The following is a 21,640-nucleotide window of genomic DNA, read 5'->3' as shown; positions in this document are numbered from 1 at the left end:
TGCCTAGTAGATCAGAAGGAAACACATTAGAGAACTCCCGGATCATAGACACTGAATCAATCGCTGGAGTATCTTTAGTAGTATCCCGAACATAAGCTAGATAAGCTAAACAACCCTTCTCTACCACGTGTCGAGCCTTCAGAAAAGAGATAACCCGACTTAGATGGACTGACAGACGAACCCTTCCACTCCAATCTAGGCAACTCTGGCATCGCCAAAGTAACAGTCTTGGCATGGCAATCAAGGATGGCGTGATATGGAGACAACCAGTCCATGCCCAGGATGATCTCAAAGTCGATCATATCGAGCAACAGAAGATCCGCTCTAGTCTCATAACTACATAAAGTCATGATACAGGACTGATAGATCCGATCCACAATAACAGAATCGCTCACTGGCGTGGACACATTAAAAGGAGTACCCAAGGACTCACGAGGAACACCTAGAAAATGAGCAAACGGAGATGAAACATATGAATACATACCCTGGATCAAATAGTACCGAAGCATCCCTACCGCAAAAAAAAAAAAATAATACCTATGATCACGGCATCTGAGGCTACTGCATCTGGTCTAGTTGGAAAGGTATGAAACCTGGCTGGAGCGCCACCTGACTGGCCTCCACCTGTAGGACGGCCCCTACCCACCTGCCCTCCGCCTCTGGGCTACCAGACGGCTGGTGTGGCAGCTAGTGCTATAATTATAGGTTGCTGACCCTGTTGTACCGCCTTGCCTCGAAGCCCCGGGCGGAACCTACTCACATGACCAAGATCCTCGCACTCGAAACAACCTCTTGGTATAGTAGACTACTGACCTGAAGTCTGACCCTGATGGCCTGAAGGCCCATTGGAGGAACCCTGAATAGCTGGTGGACGGTAGGAGCTCTCTAGAATGGCGCTGAAATAGGTCCGTACTAGAGCACCCCGAGGAGACGGCGGTGCTGGATTTGTCTATCAAGGAAGAGGCGTGTGAACGGATCCCAAGTCAAGGAAGGAGAACCTTCTGACGTGCCGAGAAGATAGGACTGCCACCATCTATGGGCCCTGCCCCCTAGTTGAAAGGTGGTAAAGTCCACCCCGTGGGACTCCAATATCCTCATGTTGTGCAGTCTGTCCCTGCAATGATCAATAAAGTCTTGGGGGTCCTCATGTCGCTCACCTTCAAAGACAGGAGGATGTAGCCTGGTCCATCTATCCAATAGCTTCTATGGCTTGCCGGCCGCAGCTGGTCTGGGCTCTGGTATAGCCGCTGCAACTAGCTGAACTCCTCCCACGGGTAGTGCGCTCGGGGTCTGATATACGACAGATGCATGCCCTGGAGCCTGAGCAGTAAGGGTCTGTTCTCACCATCCCGCTCGAGATGTGGCTGGGTCTGCTGAAAATAAACCAGCTTGAGTCATAGAATCCATTAACCGTAGCATATAACCCATGACCTCCTGGAATCCTGGTGTGGACATGAAATCCACTGGGACTGGCTCCGCTGCAGGCACCTCGCCCTGCTCCTCAGTATCAGGATCCTCCACTGGATCCACTGGTGGCACAACTGGAGCAACTCTAGGACGCTCTCGCCCTCTACCATGAGCTGGAGCCCTCCCTCGGCCCCTGCCTCGACCTTTAGCAACAGGGGGAGCAACTCCTCCATGGTTGAGTACATCTGCTGTACGCGTTCTCACCATCTGTGAGAGAATAAGAGAAAGACACTTAACACAACATCAACTGCACGATAGGAGAAGAAGAAAGAGTGGTTTCCTAATACCCTATAGCCTCTCGAAGATAAGTACGGACGTCTCCGCACCAATCCACAAAACTCTATTAGGCCTGCTCATAACTTGTGAGACCTACGTGAACCTAGTACTCTGATATCATGTTGTCACGACCCAATTTCTCCTAAAGGCCGTGATGGCGCCCAACGTCACCACCAGGCAAGCCAACGGTGAATTGGCCACGTATCTATTCTTTTTAATAATTTCAAAGTAGTTAATTTTTATTTTAATAAGTAAATGAGAAGTGGAAAATTTTTAATAGATTAAAGCAAAAACTAATGAAAGAACAAATGCAGTGAAATAAATGCTCAAAAGCTATAAAGTGTCTACTAGCATGTTTTCAAGACCTGGTATCACAAGTGTATGAGCAAATAGTAGAATATACACAACTCTAAGCTATTGTATGAAATAGAGTAGACAGAAAGTAAATAAAAAAGGGAGACTCTGGGTGCTGCAGAACGGACTCAGAAAACAGCTCACCACTATGCGTCGGGGTAACGGGGGTGCGCGCCTGACTGACTGCTGGATGCACCTACCTCCGATCCTGCACGATTAGTGCAGAAGTATAGCGTGAGTGCATAAATAACATGTACCCAGTAAGTATCCGGTCTAAACTCGAAGAAGTAGTGATGAAGGGTCGACATCGACACTTACTATGGGCCAACAATAAAATACAGAAATTCTAAATAGGCATTAGATATGTGAATAATAATAATAATAATAACACATTAGCAAGCAGTGAATGAATGATTCTTTAAATGATAGTAAATTCCAAAAAATCATCAACTAACACATACCAACTCTAGATAAAATTCGGGCCAATAAATAAATTAAAACCCCTCAATTCATAAAAATAATATTAAGTGTATTCGGGCTCGAAGCATTAACACGCATGATTTATGCCGAGGTCATACGACCCGATCAAGAATAATGTGTACACTGCCGAGGGTCGAGTGACACAAATCATAGATGCATCTATTATACTACCGAAGCGTTCGACCCACTCCACAAGAAGAGAGAATACTCTATGAACATCCGATTTTAAAACTATTACAAGATTAATACACAAGGAAGCACAATTTTCATTAACGGCCAAGTAACCTGCCAAAACTCAAAGTAAGTGAAATTTGGTCTTTACGAATCCTTTATCAAGTTTCAATATAATTTAGGCACTTAAATTAACAAGTAGAGTGCAAACAACACAAGTATTTGATGATTTGGGTCCTAAAACTACCCAAACTTAAGCATAATTAATAGCTACGCACGGACTCTCGTCACCTTGTGCGTGCGTAGCCCCACAATTAGAAGCAAATAGTGATTTAAAATACCTATGAGGTAAATTCCCTCTTACAAGGTTAGGGAAGAGACTTACCTTGTCTCAAATCTCACTTTTCGGCCCAGAAATCCACTCTAACGCCTCAACTTGGTGCCAAACAATCCGAAGCTAGCCAAATATTATATAAATTAATCAATATACACTCAAAAGTTAATAATTTAGCTATTAGAGTAACTACCCAACCCAAATTGGAAGATTCCTAAAATTTACCCCCGGCCACGTGCTCCATAACCTCACGAACTCAAATATATAATTTTCTCCCAATTCCATAATCATTTTGTGGTTAAATTTCGTTTTTATCAAAACCTAGGTTTTTCAACTAAACCCACAATTTTTACACTTTATGTGCTAAGAATCTGCCCAAAGTGCATGTATTAAACTCATCTCATATAGAAATTACTTACCTCATAGTGCTAGGTGAAAACCCCTCTTCAAAGAGCTCTAAAATCGCCCAAGAGATGAAAGAAATGAGCCAAAGTAGCTTAAGTCCCAATATAAATGCACTTCACTGCCTCCCAGCGGAAGCTTCGCCGCTTTTGCGAGGCCGCTTCTACGGAAAAATCCCCGCTCCTGCGGAACACGTGCGAACCCGTACTGGTCGCACCTACGGAAAATCTCCGCACCTGCGAGCCCGCTTCTGCGGCTCGCTTTGCGCATCTACAACCTACGCCATGCTACCTCCTTCCGCACCTGCGACTCCTCCCTTGCAGAAGCGAGTCCGCTTCTGCAGAAAAAGCTCCGCTTCTGCGGACTCTAGCCAGTCCACTCCCCAGTCGCTTTTGCACACGGTGACTCGCACCTGCAGCCAAAATCACACAGGTGCGGACGCACCGGAACTGGTGCACCAACAGTCTTTCATGCAAATTTCCGAGTCCGAGTCCGAGTCCGATTCCAATCCGGTTCGCATCCGGGGCCTCCGGGACCCCATCCAATAACACTCACACATCCAACAACATAATACAGACCCGCTCGCACAATTGAAACACCAAAATAACATCCATAAATACGAATCGGAGCCAAAACACATGAATCGAATTATGAAACTCAAAAACTTCTAAAAACACTTTCGCTCGTCCAATTCCTATCAAATTAACTCGGAATGATGCCAAATTTTGCGTCCAAGTCACAAATCACCATACGGAATTATTCCCAGACTCAGAATCTCAAACAGAACTCGATAACACGAAATTCTACTTCTAACCAAATTTAAAGAACTTGAAAACCATCAATGCGCCACCTTTCAATATTAAGCGTTGAAACGCTCCCGGGTCATCCAAAATCCGATCCGGACATACGCCAAAGTCTAAAACCATCATACAAACCTATTGGGACCGTCAAATCCCAGTTTCGAGGTCGTTTACTCAAACGTTGACTCAAGTCAAACTTAACCATTTTAAGTCAATATTAAGGAACTAAGTGTTCCGATTTCAACCTTAACTAACCATTCCCGCAAGTCATAAAATAGTAAAAGCACATACGGAGAGTCTTAATTAGGGGAACGGGGATGAGTTGATGTATCCTTAATGCTCTCTTTAATAGGGTCGCCTCATACTTTCCTTAACCTAATTAATCAGCCCTAGAGGAGAATGATGATGGAGATGTATTGCGGCCTTCTCCTATTCATAAACTCGAACCTCATTCTTCTACGGTTGATGTTACGTATTAGAAAGTAGAACGACCGGTCGGGTAGTTTTATATATATATATATATATATATATATATATATATATATTGTCATTCAATTTGTTCAGAATTTTATGAGTTGTTAAAGATGTCACAAATATGTCATTGTCGATGAGTCAATTAAATATGATTTAACTGATTGATCTATAGGCATGCTAAATTAGTAAATGAATGAGTTTCAATTTAATTTTTATCCCTTAGCTGATGTTAATTAACATGTGTTTTGTACACGATTTCTAAATAAACTTTGAGAAAGAAAAACTTTTAATGCTTACTTATATGTTCAATGTAATTCATCAGTAAATATTCATAAACCCGTCATCAACTTGTTTGAAATTGCGACAAAATTGTTGTTGTATTGGAATACAAAGAATTTAGTTGGTACTTAAAATTGTTCTGAATCGCAATGAACAATGCCTTTTTCTTGCAAAAATGGAATTAGGCTTTCGTCCATATCGCCTACAATCGGTTTGCAGTTAAATTCACAACAGAAAGATATGAACAAGAATGTACGCTTTCAAATTGAATAACATAGACGTTTTATAACATATCCAAAGCTAAGAAAAATCCAATCCAAACCCATAGAAAGCTCTCCTTGTAGAAAAATATATAACCAAATGTGTTGAGGTTTTGTTTTTAAGATGAAATAGTCTTAAAATGAGAGTGAATGGGAAATGGAGGGAAAATAAAATTTTGAGTAAAATTTTAAGTTTTTCCCTCTTGACAATGAGACATTGTCCCATATTGGAAGAGGAAAAGATTTTTGATGGGTATATATATAATTGCTCTTCTTGTAGCTCTTAAAGAGTTAAGAAGAAAGCAAGCCTCGCGCCGTCGTCGTCGTCGCTCGCTCGGCTTCGGCTTCGGCTTCGGATGATCGACTGATTGATTAATTTTTTGGACTAAATTTATTTGTTAATAGTAAATATTAACGTAAGATTATCCGCATTTGTAACGGATATTTTTCAATCCGTGTATTGACCATTTGGCAGCCGCCTAATGCTCTTCCCACCATGAATGTGCTTGCTCCACAAACAAGCTAATGCTTGCTCCACCATGGAGGGTGGACGATTGGTCTTCTTCAACACTGGCTGCTATATATATATGCAACAGCTGTTGAAGAAAGACACACACAATACACAATACACAAGACTGAAATCGCTCAACAGATTTGGCTATACATTGCACTCCTTCCTCTCAGCATTTTCATACGATTTTCTGAGTTTCTACTCCTTCGTTCTGCATTGTTTTAACTTCAAACAAAGCAATTGTAAGTGTGATTTGCTACCGAACTTTGTGTTCGCTGAAACACTGGAGTTTGAAGTACCGCTATACTAGTGTGTGATTCGTTCTATCCTGGGAGGAAATAATCCATTACCTTGGGTACTAGGAGGGATTAAATTCCTTAAGGAAACACTGTGAATTCAGTGGGCTCGAATTAATTACTGTTTCATTACGATAACTTATATTTTACAGAATTATTATTTACATATACAGCAATATTGACGGGACTAACAATCTTAAGGAATTTAATATTTATTTCTATATTTGTGTTATTCTTATTATTCTGCAAACTAAAACCTTTGTGGTTTTGTGTACTCCCGTTTTGGAGAGTAAAGCCTTCGTGGCGTTTTGTTGGAGATTAAAATCTACGTGATTTTTACTCCTGTTTGAAAACGTGTATTAAACGTTTGTTTGTGTCATTCTTTTACAGAAAAAATGACGACTGAAAGTGAAAACCAAGCTGTTCTGATGGTGACTGCCAACGCATCGACAAGCCGAACACCGGCGTTGGCACCGGCAGAAAAACCCAGAAAATTTTTCGGGATTGATTTCAAGCGCTGGCAGCAGAAGATGTTCTTCTACTTAACTACGTTATGTCTACAGAAGTTCATCAAGGAAGATGTTCCTGATCTGCCAGATAAAACTCCAGAGAATGAACGCTTTCTCGTGATTGAAGCATGGAATCATTCTGATTTTTTATGCAAGAATTATATTCTTAGCGGACTGGATGATAATCTGTATAATGTATACAGTAGCGTGGAGACGTCAAAAGAATTATGGAATGCGCTTGAAAAGAAATATAAAACTGAAGATGCCGGGATGAAGAAATTCGTTGCCGCAAAATTTTTGGACTACAAAATGGTAGATAGCAAGTCTGTTATTACCCAAGTCCAGGAATTGCAAGTGATTATTCATGATCTACTTGCTGAAGGTCTTGTCATCAATGAAGCATTCCAAGTAGCAGCAATGATTGAGAAGTTGCCTCCGTTGTGGAAGGACTTCAAAAATTATTTGAAACACAAACGAAAGGAAATGTCCCTTGAAGATCTCATTGTTCGGTTGAGAATCGAAGAGGACAATAAAGCTGCTGAAAGGAGAGGCCGTGGAAATTCAACAATAATGGGAGCAAATATTGTTGAAGATAACAAAAAGAGGAAGAAGGCTTCTGGTCCGAAATACAACCCAAGCAAGAAGCGGTTCAGTGGAAACTGCTACAACTGTGGAAAAATCGGACACAAATCTACGGAGTGTCGTGCTCCGAAGAAAGACAAGAAAAGGGGTCAAGCAAACATGGTAGTAAACCATGATGATGTTGATAACTTGTGTGCCATGCTTTCTGAATGTAACTTGGTGGGAAATCCTAAACTGTGGTGGTTTGATTCAGGAGCCACTCGCCATGTTTGTGCAGTTAGAGAAGCTTTTGCTACTTATGCTCCTGCTGGACCCGGAGAGACAGTTTATATGGGAAATGCTTCAACAGCAAAAGTTGAAGGATATGGGAAGATATTTCTGAAAATGACTTCTGGCAAGGTCATGACTTTGAACAATGTCCTTCATGTTCCCGAAATGAGAAAGAATTTAGTCTCTACTGGACTTCTTGTTAAGCACGGTTTTAAGTGCGTTTTTGTGTCCAACAAGGTTGTCATTAGTAAGAATGAAATATTTGTAGGAAAAGGTTACCTCACCGAGGGCCTTTTCAATCTGAATGTAATGGTTGTGGAAAACAATAATAATATTTCAGCTTCTTCTTACTTACTTGAGTCAAATGATTTATGGCATGTACGTTTGGGTCATGTCAATTATAAAACCTTGCGGAAAATGATTAACTTGGAAGTACTGCCCAAGTTTGAATGCGAAAAATCAAAATGTCAAACATGTGTGGAATCTAAGTATGTTAAACATCCTTATAAGTCAGTTGAAAGGAATTCAAATCCTTTAGACTTAATTCACACAGATATTTGTGACATGAAGTCAATACCATCTCGCGGTGGAAAGAAGTATTTCATAACTTTTATTGACGATGGTACTCGATATTGCTATGTTTACTTACTGAATAGTAAAGATGAAGCAATAGACGCATTCAGGCAATACAAAAATGAAGTTGAAACGCAACTTAACAAGAAAGTAAAAATGATAAGAAGTGATAGGGGTGGTGAATATGAATCTCCTTTTGAAGAAATATGTTTAGAATATGAAATTATTCATCAAACAACAGCCCCTTACACGCCCCAATCTAATGGGATTACGGAAAGAAAGAATCGCACATTAAAGGAGATGATGAATGCGTTGTTGATAAGTTCTGGTTTGCCACAGAACTTGTGGGGGAAGCCATTCTTACGGCTAATCGAATATTAAATCGAGTGCCCCATAGCAAAACACAATCCATTCCATATGAAAAATGGAAAGGAAGGAAGCCCAACTTGAATTACTTTAAAGTGTGGGGGTGTTTGGCAAAAGTGCAAGTTCCTAAACCCAAAAGGGTAAAGATAGGACCGAAAACCGTTGATTGTGTTTTCATAGGATATGCGACAAATAGTAAAGCATATCGATTTCTGGTTCATAAATCAGAAAATCCCGACATTCATAATAATACGGTTATAGAATCAGATAATGCTGAGTTCTTTGAAAATATATATCCGTATAAAAAGGAATGTGAGTCGTTTGGTGAAGGATCTAAACGACCTCGGGAAGAAACAAAAGAAAGTACATGTAATCAGGAGGATCCAAGACGTAGTAAACGTCAAAGAACGTCTACTTTATTTGGACCAGATTTTGTGACTTTCTTATTGGAGAATGAGCCTCAAACATTTAAAGAAGCTATAACTTCTTCGGAATCATTGTTTTGGAAATAGGCAGTCAATAGTGAAATAGAATCCATATTGAACAACCATACATGGGAATTGGTTGATCTTCCTCCTGGAAATAAACCTTTGGGTTCTAAATGGATTTTTAAGAGAAAAATCAAAGATGATGGCACTATTGATAAATTCAAGGCAAGACTCGTAGTCAAAGGGTATAGACAACGAGAAGGTCTAGACTACTTTGATACATACTCTCCAGTTACAAGAATTACGTCCATACGGATGTTAGTAGCATTAGCTGCAGTGTATGGTCTTGAAATTCATCAAATGGATGTTAAGACGGCCTTCTTAAATGGAGAGTTGGAGGAAGAAATTTACATGGAATAACCTGAAGGGTTTGTGGTTCCAGGTAAAGAAAAGAAGGTATGTAGACTTGTTAAGTCTCTTTACGGACTAAAACAAGCACCCAAACAATGGCATGCGAAATTTGACCAAACAATGTTGTCAAATGGTTCTAAGATATATGAATGTGATAAATGTGTGTACATTAAAAATGTTCCAAATCACATAGTCATTGTTTGCCTATATGTGGATGATATGCTGATAATGAGTAATGACATTGCCAACATAAATGCTACTAAGCATATGCTCAATAGCAAGTTTGATATGAAAGACTTGGGAGTTGCTGATTTAATTCTGGGAATTAAGATCCATAAGACTCCTCAAGGTCTGGCATTGTCACAATCTCATTATATTAAGACAGTACTTGAAAAATTCAAGCACTTGGGCTTTAAAGTTGCAAAGACTCCAATTGACGTGAATCTTGCATTAGCAAAGAATAAAGGCCAAAGCATATCACAATTGGATTATGCTCGTGTGTTGGGATGCTTAATGTATATCAAGAATTGTACACGACCAGATATAGCTTGTGCTATAAGTAAACTGAGTCGATATACGAGCAATCCAGGCCAATCTCATTGGATGGCAATGAAACGAGTTTTGGGATATTTAGAACATACCCAGAACTTTGAATTGCACTACAGTAATTTTCCTACGGTGATTGAGGGATACTGTGATGCAAATTGGATCACCGGTTCAACTGATTCTAAGTCCACGAGTGGATATGTATTCACTATTGGTGGAGGAGCGGTATCTTGGAAGTCGTCCAAACAAACATGTATTGCCCGCTCTACAATGGAGGCTGAATTCATAGCCTTAGATAAAGCCGGTGAAGAAGCTGAATGGCTCCGGAATTTCTTGGAAGACATTCCATTTTGGCCCAAACCGTTGGCACCAATATGCATACATTGTGATAGTCAAGCGGCAATTGGAAGGGCTGGGAGCGTTATGTATAACGGTAAATCTCGTCATATACGACGAAGACATAAAACCGTTAGGCAATTACTCTCTAGAGGAATTATCACGATTGACTATGTAAAGTCAAGTGATAATGTGTCGGATCCACTTACAAAAGGCCTAACTAGAGAGGTAGTTGAGAAATCATCAAAGGAAATGGGGCTATGGCCGAGAACAAGTCATTGTGTCGGTAACTCTACCTAGAAGACTGGAGATCCCAAGATCTAGGTTCAAGGAGATCAAACAAAGTCATTAATGACGGTTCAACATTGTCAAATAAAATTTTAGTCCGTTCTCATGATGAGACAATGTTCAGTACCAAGGATAAAGCATTAATGCTTTTTTAATGATTTCTAAATTTGATACGGGGTATATTAAATAGTGTATCTACAGGATGACACGTTTAGGAATCACCTATGTAAGTGTGAAGTATTAGTCGCTTCAAGGAGAACTTTGTAAGGCCAGTTCTCTACGCACTTATGAAACTAGGCGGTGTTCATGGCTGAAACGAACACAACAATGAGAACCAAAGACGGTTAAGAGTTGATTGTGTGACTTATGATTGTCTAGGTATACACCAAAGATCGACGGTTCAAAGATATCAAATCTACCGATTGACCGAGTATATCCGACATAAGTTTACTACGGAAAGTTCAAAGGGAAACCTACTTATCCAGATGCGATTAATCCTTACTTGTAAATCACACAGTTTTTTCATGCATACTTCCGTGATATAGCCATTCCCCATTCATGTGGAGGATTGTTGAGGTTTTGTTTTTAAGATGAAATAGTCTTAAAATGAGGGTGAATGGGAAATGGAGGGAAAATGAAATTTTGAGTAAAATTTTAAGTTTCCCCCTCTTGACAATAAGACATTGTCCCATATTGGAAGAGGAAAAGATTTTTGGTGGGTATATATATAATTGCTCTTCTTGTAGCTCTTAAAAAGTTAAGAAGAAAGCAAGCCTCGCGCCGTCGTCGTCGTCGCTCGCTCGGCTCGGCTTCGGCTACGGCTACGGCTTCGGCTTCGTCTTCGGCTTCGGATTTGGATTTGGATTTGGTCAAATGATCGATTGATTGATTAATTTTTTGGACCAAATTTATTTGTTAATAGTAAATATTAACGTAAGATTATCCGCATTTGTAACGGATATTTTCCAATCCGTGTATTGACCATTTGGCAGCCGCCTAATGCTCTTCCCACCATGAATGTGCTTGCTCCACAAACAAGCTAATGCTTTCTCCACCATGGAGGGTGGACGATTGGTCTTCTTTAACACTGACTGCTATATATATGTGCAGCAGCTGTTGAAGAAAGACACATACACAATACACAATACACAATACACAATACACAAGACTGAAATCGCTCAACAGATTTGGCTATACATTGCAGTCCTTTCTCTCAGCATTTTCATACGATTTTCTGAGTTTTTACTCCTTCGTTCTGCATTGTTTTAACTTCAAACAAAGCAATTGTAAGTGTGATTTGCTACCGAACTTTGTGTTCGCTGAAACACTGGAGTTTGAAGTACCGCTACACTAGTGTGTGATTCGTTCTATCCTGGGAGGAAATAATCCATTACCTTGGGTACTAGGAGGGGATTAAATTCCTTAAGGGAATACTGTGAATTCAGTGGGCTCGAATTAATTACTGTTTCATTACGATAACTTATATTTTGCAGAATTATTATTTACATATACAGCAATATTGGCGGGACTAACAAAATGTGCCTAACCTGAAAAGCAATAGAACAAACATTAGTCACAGAGATACTCCATCTTCATGGCTTTCTAGCCAAATCACTTCGTATAAAAGAATAAATCCGAGCCAAGCTAGATTAGCATATGATGATAGAGCAGCTAGAAACTAAAATATCATACTGCTCAAAATATTGAGCATCACTTCAAAAAAGAAATGATCTCTGATTGAAATAGCATTCAGTTGATGGAATTTGAAAAGAGAGGATTTATGTTACCAAACCACTCCTAGAAGCACTTCCTGTGGACAATTGAGTGACCATATTCATCATACTCGCCCTTCGTGATCCGCATCTGTACAGCAAGTAGAAGTTAGTGCTAATCGCTCAAGCTTAAAGAAATTATCTAGAAAACATTCACAATCAGAACAATTCAGTTGGGAATGAGGCGTAGTTGATAGAGTTACTGATCGTCCTAATAAAGCAACCCGAAAAAAAAAACTAACATGTTTGAAAGTACTGAGGGAAGCTAGCTTTGATCCCCCAATCTAGGCGCTGTACTTCCTCTCTGGTGGTGCAACCACCTTGATCTGAGCAAGAGCAGTGATTTCCTTGCTCATACGATCTGTTATGCCGGGAAACATAGTTGAGCCACCACTAAGCACAATGTTCAAAAATAAATCTTTCCTAATATCAACATCACAACTCATGATTGAGTTGTAGGCTTTTTCATGAATTCCTATTTCTTTCATTCCAACCAACGATGGCTGGAAGAGGACCTCGGGGCAACGGAACCTCTCAGCACCAATATTAATGACTTGTCCATCAGGAAGTTCATAGCTCTTCTCAACTGATCTTGAGCAAATCTTTTCCTTCTGAATCTCCTGCTCAAAATCAAGTGCAACATAAGCAATCGTCTCCTTCATATGACAAATAACACTTCTTTCAAGGGCACAATTAAAAACATAATGACTCTCCCAGAGGATGTGACCGAGATAAATAATAAGATCACAACCACCAAGATCTAACCGTGAGATAGCATGTGGAAGTGCATGTCCCTCATAGATGGGACAGCATGGGTCACACCATCACCAGAATCAACCACAATACCTTGTTGCAAAATGATAAACGAAATTAGTCACTTGACTATAACAGTAGAGAACCAGAATATACTGGTATTCCTTCTTCTTCTTCTTACAAGTTGTGCGACCATTAGCAAACATAGAAAGAACAACCTGGTTTGCAACATACATGGCTGGCACTTTGAATTTCTCGAACATGACTTGAGTCATTTTCTCTGGTTTTGCCTTGGGGTTACGTGGTGCCTCAGTCAACAGAATGGGATGCTCCTCGGAAGCAACAACGAGCTCATTGTAAAATGTATGTGCCAAATTTGCTCCATATGATCCCAATTGATTACTATGCCTTCTTCAATAGGATATTTCATAGTCAAAATACCTCTGTAATGCCAAGCTTCATCACCAACATAGAGATCTTTTTTTCCCGTTCCAACCATGATGCCAGCGTGACGAGGACGACCAACTACACTTTCCAAAATAGCACTTGGAGAATCATCCCCAGCAAACCCGGCCTAAAGAAACAAACAACGCACTTATGATTCCATAGCAGGTCACATAGGGTAGCAATACAGTTAATGCCATGAATGAAGCTGAAATAGGAAGCAGTTTTTTCTAACCTTGCTCATTTGAGTTCCGCTGTCAATAACAAGTGGTTGAATGTCCTTTCCATCAGCCATTTCTGAGGATTTCAAATATTTATTTTGCAAGTATAATTTAGGTGAGAAATCACAGGTTTAAATACAAAGTCTGCGAGTGATTTCATCAATTCTCTTATTTATCTCCCTTCAAGCTCAAGGTGAGATAGATTGGTGCACTAGGAGTTTATTAAAGCAATTTGAAGATATCTCGCTCATTTAGAAATCCCAAAATGTGGATTTTCCAAAATCCTATTTCTCATTCCTGCTGATGAAAAGAAAGAGCAAAATTGTCACGATCCGGAATTCCCACCCTCAGGGCCATAATGACGCCTAATATTTCACTTGCTAGGCAAGCCAATATTAGATGTATTATTAGCCATTTTTAACAATTCAAATTAAATGAAAACCAATAAGCTGAATAAAACTGAAATAGAGTAAATAAACTAAAACAACTGCTATATCCAGATACAATCCCACAACTGGTGTCACAAGTACACGGGAGTCTAGAGTACTACAAATAATAGTCTGAATGAAAGCATAACTGTCTGAATTGAAATAAACATCTAGAGGAATGTAGAAGAGGACTTTAGGGCTGCGAACGCTGTGCAACAGTACCTCAAGTCTCCGTCAAGTACTGGATCCGAGCAATCTACTGACAGCCGCTAGCACCGACTCCAAAATCTACATAAGAAGTACAAAGTGTAGTATGAGTACAACCGAGCCCATATACTTTGTAAGTGATGAGCCTAACCTCGACGAAGTTGTGACGAGGCTAAGGCGTTCACTTACAATAACATGTACGCAGTATAATAATAATGACAGGGAAGGAAAACAGGAAATGAAAGTAAGGTAGTTAATTTATGAAAAAGAACTCAATCCTTGTAATCAGAGAACCCGGAATAACCGTTCCATTGCGGTGCGCAACCCGATCTCATGTAACAACACTGGAAATCGACACAAGAACAACAATGAATACAACACACACAATCCATTGTGGTGCGCAACCCGATCTCACCGTACATACACAATCCTCCCTTATTTCACCATATCAATATCAAGAATCACATATAAAATCTGTTGCGGTATAATCAGAATCAATATCATAATCCTCCCTTAATTCACCATGTCACGTTTTATCAATATCAAGTATACGTACACAACCGTTGTGGCGCGCAACCCGATCCCATCGTATCAATATCAAAATCCTCTCTTATTTCACCATATCACAACCATTGCGGTGTGCAACCTGATCCATAAACAAATTCAATAAATGAAATCAACCCAACAACTCCAATCACAAGAATCTCTACGATTAAAGAAAATGATAAAAAATAATAAAGGAATCACGTACTAATCAAAGGAAGGCTACAAATAATACAAGAGCAACAAACAAGTTATGTGACAATTTAAGTGTACAAGTAAGAAAATTAAGGTAAGTAGTAATTAATCATGGAGCCATGGAAGGAATGAATATTTCAATAGAAGAATAATTAATGACAAGTAACAAGTTACGACATAGAATGCAATTAAAGCATGTAACAATTAAGATGTAAAATAAGATAATTCATGAAATACAAGAAAGCATGGAAACAATTATTTTGACGACGTATATACACTCGTCACCTCCATATACGATGTTACACACGTAATTCACATAACATATAGTTCAAGGGTTCCTAATTTCCTCAAATCAACATTAAACTCAACACTTACCTCGCTCCGCAATCAACTTAAAGCTCAACCGGGGCCTTTCCTCTAAAATTTGCCTCCAAACCAATCGAATCTAACCAAAATCAACTTAATATCATCAAACAATGCTAGGAAAATCAATTACAATAGATAAAGCAAAGATCTTTACACTTTTCCCAAAAGGTCAACAAAAGTTAACCCCGAGACTGTATGGTCAAAACCCGAGATTCGAGCCAAAACCCGATTATCCATTCACCCCAAGCCTGATTATGTGATTAGTTTCGAAATCCAACCTCAATTCGAGGTCTAATCTCAATTTTATAAAACCCCAAATTCTACCCAAATCCCTAATTTTCTATCATAAAAGAGCATAAATTAAGGTTAAAAATCAATGGGTGTTAATGGGAATGGAAGAAAACGAGTTAAAATATACTAACCTATGAAGTGGGGATGAAATTCTTCTTCAAAATCGCATCTAGGCCGAGCTCTAATGTGAAGATGGTAAAAAATTAAGAAACTCCCGTCTTTAGAACATTTAAGTTACTCGGTGTCAGGCCTTCTTTGCGTTCATGAAGGGCCTAAAGCGATCGCGAAGTGCAGCGGCCCAAGTGGCCTTCACGTTCGCGAGATGCCTTACGCGTTCGTGATGGCTATGCCCCCGTGGACTTCGCGTTCGCGACCCTTCGAAAGGTTCGGGTAGAGCACATGACTGATCCTCTTCCAGGCCCATACCCTTCGCGTTTGCATAGTTTTGGTCGCATTCGCGAAAGTTGATCCCACCATTGCTTCGCGTTCGCGATCTCAACCTCGCGTTCACATAGAGGAAATCCCACCCCAGCCCAAGTTACTCTACGTGATCGCGAGAGTGGCTTCGCACAAGCGAAGAACAAAACACTTGATACCAGAATCCTTGAAACCACTCACCCGAGCTCCTCGGACTCCAAACCAAACATGCACACAAGTGTAATAATATCATACAAACTTGCTCGCGCGATCAAAACACCAAAATAACACCTAGAACTACGAATCAGACATCAAAATGAATGATATTTTGCAAAGAAACTAAAAAATATGCAAATTTATAACCGGACGTCTGAATCACGTTAAATCAACTCCGTTTTGGAATTCGTTAATCTTTATTAGGCTTGAATTGGGGTACGATTCTTGGTTTTAGCATTGTTTGATATGATTTGAGGCATCGACTAAGTTCGTATGATACTTTAGGACTTGTTTGTGTATTTGGTTGAGGTCCCAGGGGCCTCGGGTGAGTTTCGGATGGTTAACGGAACAAAATCAAACTTAGAACAAAGTTGAAATTTTCTGCCTTCTGGTTCAATCGCACCTGCGAAACTATTCTCGTAGGTGCGGCTAGCAAGGCGCAAAAGCGGATTTTGGGCTGGCCTGAGGTTGTGTCATAGGTGCGTGAAGATTTCCGCATCTGCGAGCCCGTAGGTGCGATCCAGGCGCCACTGATGCGGAGTGAAGGGGAGGCACTGGTTCCGCAGAAGCGGCATTGTCAACCGCAAAAGCGAGGCCGTATGAGCGGACCTCTTATCCGCAGAAGAGAGGAAGACCTCGCATCTTCGAGACCGCAGAGGCGGCTAAAAATGCCGCAGAAACGAAAGCACTGAGCAATGTACAAAAACAGAGGGGTCCGAGATTTTCTCATTTTTGGACATTTCAAACACGGGTTGAGGCGATATTTAACAGAGAATCTTGAGTTAAGTCACTTGTGATCATTGTTAGTCAATAATATTGAATTATCATCGAGTATTTCGACTAGATTACATGTTTTTGAGGTGAAATTCGAGGATTTGGGCCTATGGATTTGAAAATAAGATTTGAAGATTTGAAGGTCGAGTTGATGTCGGAATTTGATAAATTTGGTATGGTTGGACTCGTGGTTGAATGGGCATTCATATTTTGTAACGTTTGTTGGGTTTCGAGACGTGGGCCTCACTGATGAATTTTGAATTGAATTTCGGATTTTGTTGAAAAATTTAGTATTTTCATATGAAATTGATTCCTATAATTTGTGTTGACTGTATCGAATTAAGTGCGACTAGATACGAGGCATTCCGAGGTCAATTCACAAGGCAAAGGCGTATTGGAATAAAGAATTTCATGATTTGAGGTAACACTTCTAAACTTGGTTCTGAGGGTATGAATCCTTGAATTTCGTGTTATATGAATTGTTTGGAGGTGACGGGCGTGTGGGCGTGCACCATAGAAATTGTGACTTAATTGATTCCGTGGAGTTGCATAATCAAACAATAATATCATTATCCACATATCCTCCACGTGTTAGAGGAAATTGAGTTGAGAATCATGTTAAAGATCATATTTAGGCTACATGCCGATATTTTTGGGACCCATAGAGGTCTTATTGCTATTGAATTACTTGATTAAATTTACAATTTTGTACTCACTCACATCCATCATTTACATATCATATCTCAGTTTCTGTTGTCATTCATTGATACATCATATCATCATGCCAGGTTGATTTTCATGTCATTGAGAGCCCGAGAGACTGAAGATTTTGAATGATATTTATGGGATCGAGCTGCACGCCGCAACATATTTTATTTATTTATGCCTGGATCTGGCTATTATAGCGCTTGGACTGGAAGAGCCTCTCCGGAGTCTGCACCCCCCCACAGTGAGTGCAGTTTATTTATATTTGGGATGAAGTTCCCTAGGCATGGAGTTGCCTTATTTATTTATATTTGGGATGGAGTTCCCTAGGCATGGAGTTGCCTTATTTATTTATATTTGGGATGGAGTTCCCTGGGCTGGATTGGCCTTGTACAGTACTGAGTGACCGACTGTCAGTTGATATATATGTATTTGGGATGGAGTTCCCTGGGCTGGATTGGCCATATACAGTTCTGAGTGATTGAGTATTCTGAGAGTGCGGGTACACGAGGTTTCCATTGTGGTACATAACATACAACATATATTTTGGCATGTAGATATAGAGATGCCATATTCCTCATATCATGCTGAATTTATTCATTTTACTGGTATTGGGCTTATTTTTTCAACTTGAGAACATGCCTACATTTTTGTACTGTTATTTTTATATTGGACTGTACCTGTTGAGCTCGTCACTACTTTCAGCCCAAAGGTTAGTCTTGTTACTTATTGAGTACATGGGGTCGGTTGTACTCATACTACACTCTGCACTTCGTGTGCAGATCCAGGTACTTTCGGATACGACAGTTGCTAGATTTTGGAGTTTCATCTTTTGGAGACTATCGAGGTAGCTGCTTGGCATCCGCAGACCTTGACTCTCTTTCCTTTCAATTATTTGTAATGTTCTACATTTCCAGACAATGTTTATATCAATCAGACTATGTTATCATTTAGACGCTCATGTGCTCAGTGACACCGGGTTTTGGGAGTGTATTTGTATCAGTATTTGGGAGATTTTCTATTGAATTTAAATATTATGTTTTCAATCTTAAAAGAAATTATGGTTTATTGAGGTTGTCAGCTTGCCTAGTATTGAGATAGGCACCATCACGACATGCTGATTTTGGGTCGTGACAAGTTGGTATCAGAGCCTAGGTTACATAGGTCTCACGAGTCATGAGCACTTCTAGTAGAGTCTTGCAGATTGGTACGGAGACGTCTGTACTTATTTTCGAGAGGTTGCCGAACCCTAAGAAAAATTTCACTTTCTTGTATTCTGTCGTGTGAATTTGTTGATTACGGAAACTAAATTTCTGCTATTCTATTCTCTCACATATGGTAAGGACACATACTACCGGATTGGACGATCAGCCACCAGTGCAACCAATTAGGGCCACGAGAGGCCGGGGTAGTGGTAGAGGCCGGGGCCGGGGCCGTGGTAGAGGTCGAGGTATAGCTCGTTCATTAGTTGGTTCAGCACCTGTAGAACTACTAGTTGCTCCAGCTCAGGAGCAGGTGCCAGATATAGTTGAGTCGACGGGGCCAGCTCAGGCACCAGCTATGCCTATTGTGATTCCAGGCCTTCAGGAGGCTTTAGCCCAGATATTGACCGTTTGCACTGGCCTTGCTCAGGTCGTTTCGTCTCAGGCCGCACCAGCCACTTCTTAGGCAGAGGGAGGTACTCATACCCCTGTCACCTGTACTCCAGAGCAGGTAGTGCAGGGACTTCAGACACCAGGGGCACTACCAGTCCAGCCGGTTGCAGCTGCTCAGGCCCAGGTGGCTCCTATTATGAATGACGAGGAGTAAAAGAGACTAGAGAGATTTGAGAAACTCCGTCCTCCATCATTCAGTGGAACTGATTCAGAGGATGCTTAGGATTTCTTGGACAGATGTCAGCTGATTCTTCGTACAACGGGTATTCTGGAGACCAGTGGGGTCTTATTTACTACTATTCAACTGACTGGAGTAGCTTTCAGATGTTGGGAGACTTATGAGAGGAGCAGACCAGTTGGTGTAGCACCACTTTCATGGCATGAGTTCTCTGTATTATTCCTGGAGAAGTTTGTGCCACAGAACCGCAGAGAGGAACTGCGCAAGCAGTTGAGCATTTACGTCAGGAGGACATGTCTGTGACCCAATATGTGATGCGATTTTCAGAATTGGTTCGTCATGCAGTTTGGTTGGTTCCCACTAAGAGGGAGAAGATCAAGAGGTTCATTAATGGCCTAAACCATCAGTTCCATTTTGTTATGACTTTTGGAAATATAGCAGGTGCTAAATTTGATTCGACGGCTAGAAATGGTCCGTACTCAGGAGTGTGAGGAGAGAGAGGCTAAGAGGTCTCGTGGTTCGGGTATTTCCAGCGGTGTTCCTTATGGAGGACAGTCCTATCACAGTAGGGGTCGACCTTATAGGCCCGCTCAGATGGCTCCTCTAGTTCATCGTGGCATATTAGCTAGCCATGGTTCATACAGTGCTCGACCGAGTCAGTCTTCTCTCAGTGCACTTCCAGCTCAGAGTTCATCTCGTGCACCATCAATTCAGGGTTCATCTATACCAGGTTCTTCTGGTAGTTATTCTGGTTCTCTAGGTCCACGTCAGTACTTGCCGCCATTGTTCGAAAGGGTTGTTTTGAGTGTGAAGACTTGGGTCATATGAAGAGAAATTGTCCCCGCCTTTCGGGAGGTCCATCTCAGTAGATGAGTCAGGTTGCGGCTCCCGCACCAATTAATTCATTACATGCCCAGCCAGCACAGGGTGGGGCACATGTAGCTAGAGGTCGCCCTAGAGGGGGAGGTCGATCAGGTAGCGGTCAGGCCCGATTCTATGTTATTCCTGCCAGGCCATATGTCGTTGCTTCAAATGCAGTGATCATAGGTATTTTCTCAATATTCCACAGGGAAGCTTCTATATTATTTGACCCTGGTTCCCCATATTCATATGTATCATCATATTTTGCTCGTTATCTGGATATGCCACATGAGTCCTTAGTTTCACATGTTCGTGTATCTATGCCGGTGGGCGATACTATTATTGTGGAGCGTGTGTATCAGTCGTGTGTGGTAACTATTGGGAGACTGGATACTAGAGTTGATCTCTTATTTCTTAGTATGGTTGATTTCGATGTAATCTTGGGTATTGATTGGTTCTCTCCATGTTATGATATTCTGGACCGTCACGCAAAAACTGTGACATTGGCGATACCGGGATTACCGAGGATCGAATGGAGAGGTTCTCTAGATTATATTCCCAGCAGAGTAATTTCTTATTTGAAGGCCCAACGGATGGTTGGGAAGGTTTGTTTATCTTATTTGGCCTTTGTGAGGGATGTTGGTGCTGATACTCCTACTAATGATTCTGTTCCGGTGGTGCGAGATTTTTCGGATGTGTTTCCTATAGACCTGCTGGGCATGCCACCCGACAGGGATATTGACTTTGGTATTAACTTAGTGCCAAGCACTCGGCCCATTTCTATTCTCCGTATCGTATGGTACTAGCTGAATTGAAAGAATTGAAAGAGCAACTTTAGGAACTTCTTGATAAGGGGTTTATTAGGCCTAGCGTGTCGCATTGGGGTGCACCGATTCTGTTTGTGAAAAAGAAAGATGGTACCATGCGGATGTGCTTCGACTACGGGTAGTTGAACAAAGTTACAATCAAGAACAAGTATCCTTTGCCTCGTATTGACGATTTATTTGACCAGCTTCAGGGAGCGAGGGTGTTCTCCAAAATTGATTTGAATCTGGGTATCACTAGTTAAAAATTCGGGACTCGGATATTCTAAAGACAGCATTCAGTAGGGGTGGGCATATTTCGGTCAAAACCGAACAAATCCACCGAACCGAAATTTTTTTTAATTCGGTTTCGGTTATTCGGTTTTTTCGATCGGTTT

At 40.8% G+C, this 21,640-nt stretch overlaps 1 pseudogene; it reads right to left on the bottom strand.

Annotated features, from left to right (window-relative positions):
- Positions 1-12,210: 12,210 nt before the first annotated feature.
- LOC104092239 (actin-3-like) lies at positions 12,211-13,677 on the bottom strand (annotated as a pseudogene).
- Between the last annotated feature and the right edge of the window lie 7,963 nt (positions 13,678-21,640).

This window comes from Nicotiana tomentosiformis, chromosome 6, assembly GCF_000390325.3.
Source record: "Nicotiana tomentosiformis chromosome 6, ASM39032v3, whole genome shotgun sequence".
In the NCBI taxonomy this organism is placed as follows: domain Eukaryota; kingdom Viridiplantae; phylum Streptophyta; class Magnoliopsida; order Solanales; family Solanaceae; genus Nicotiana; species Nicotiana tomentosiformis.
The sequence above is the reverse complement of the archived record's forward strand: the minus strand, read 5'-3'. Positions and strand labels throughout refer to the sequence as shown.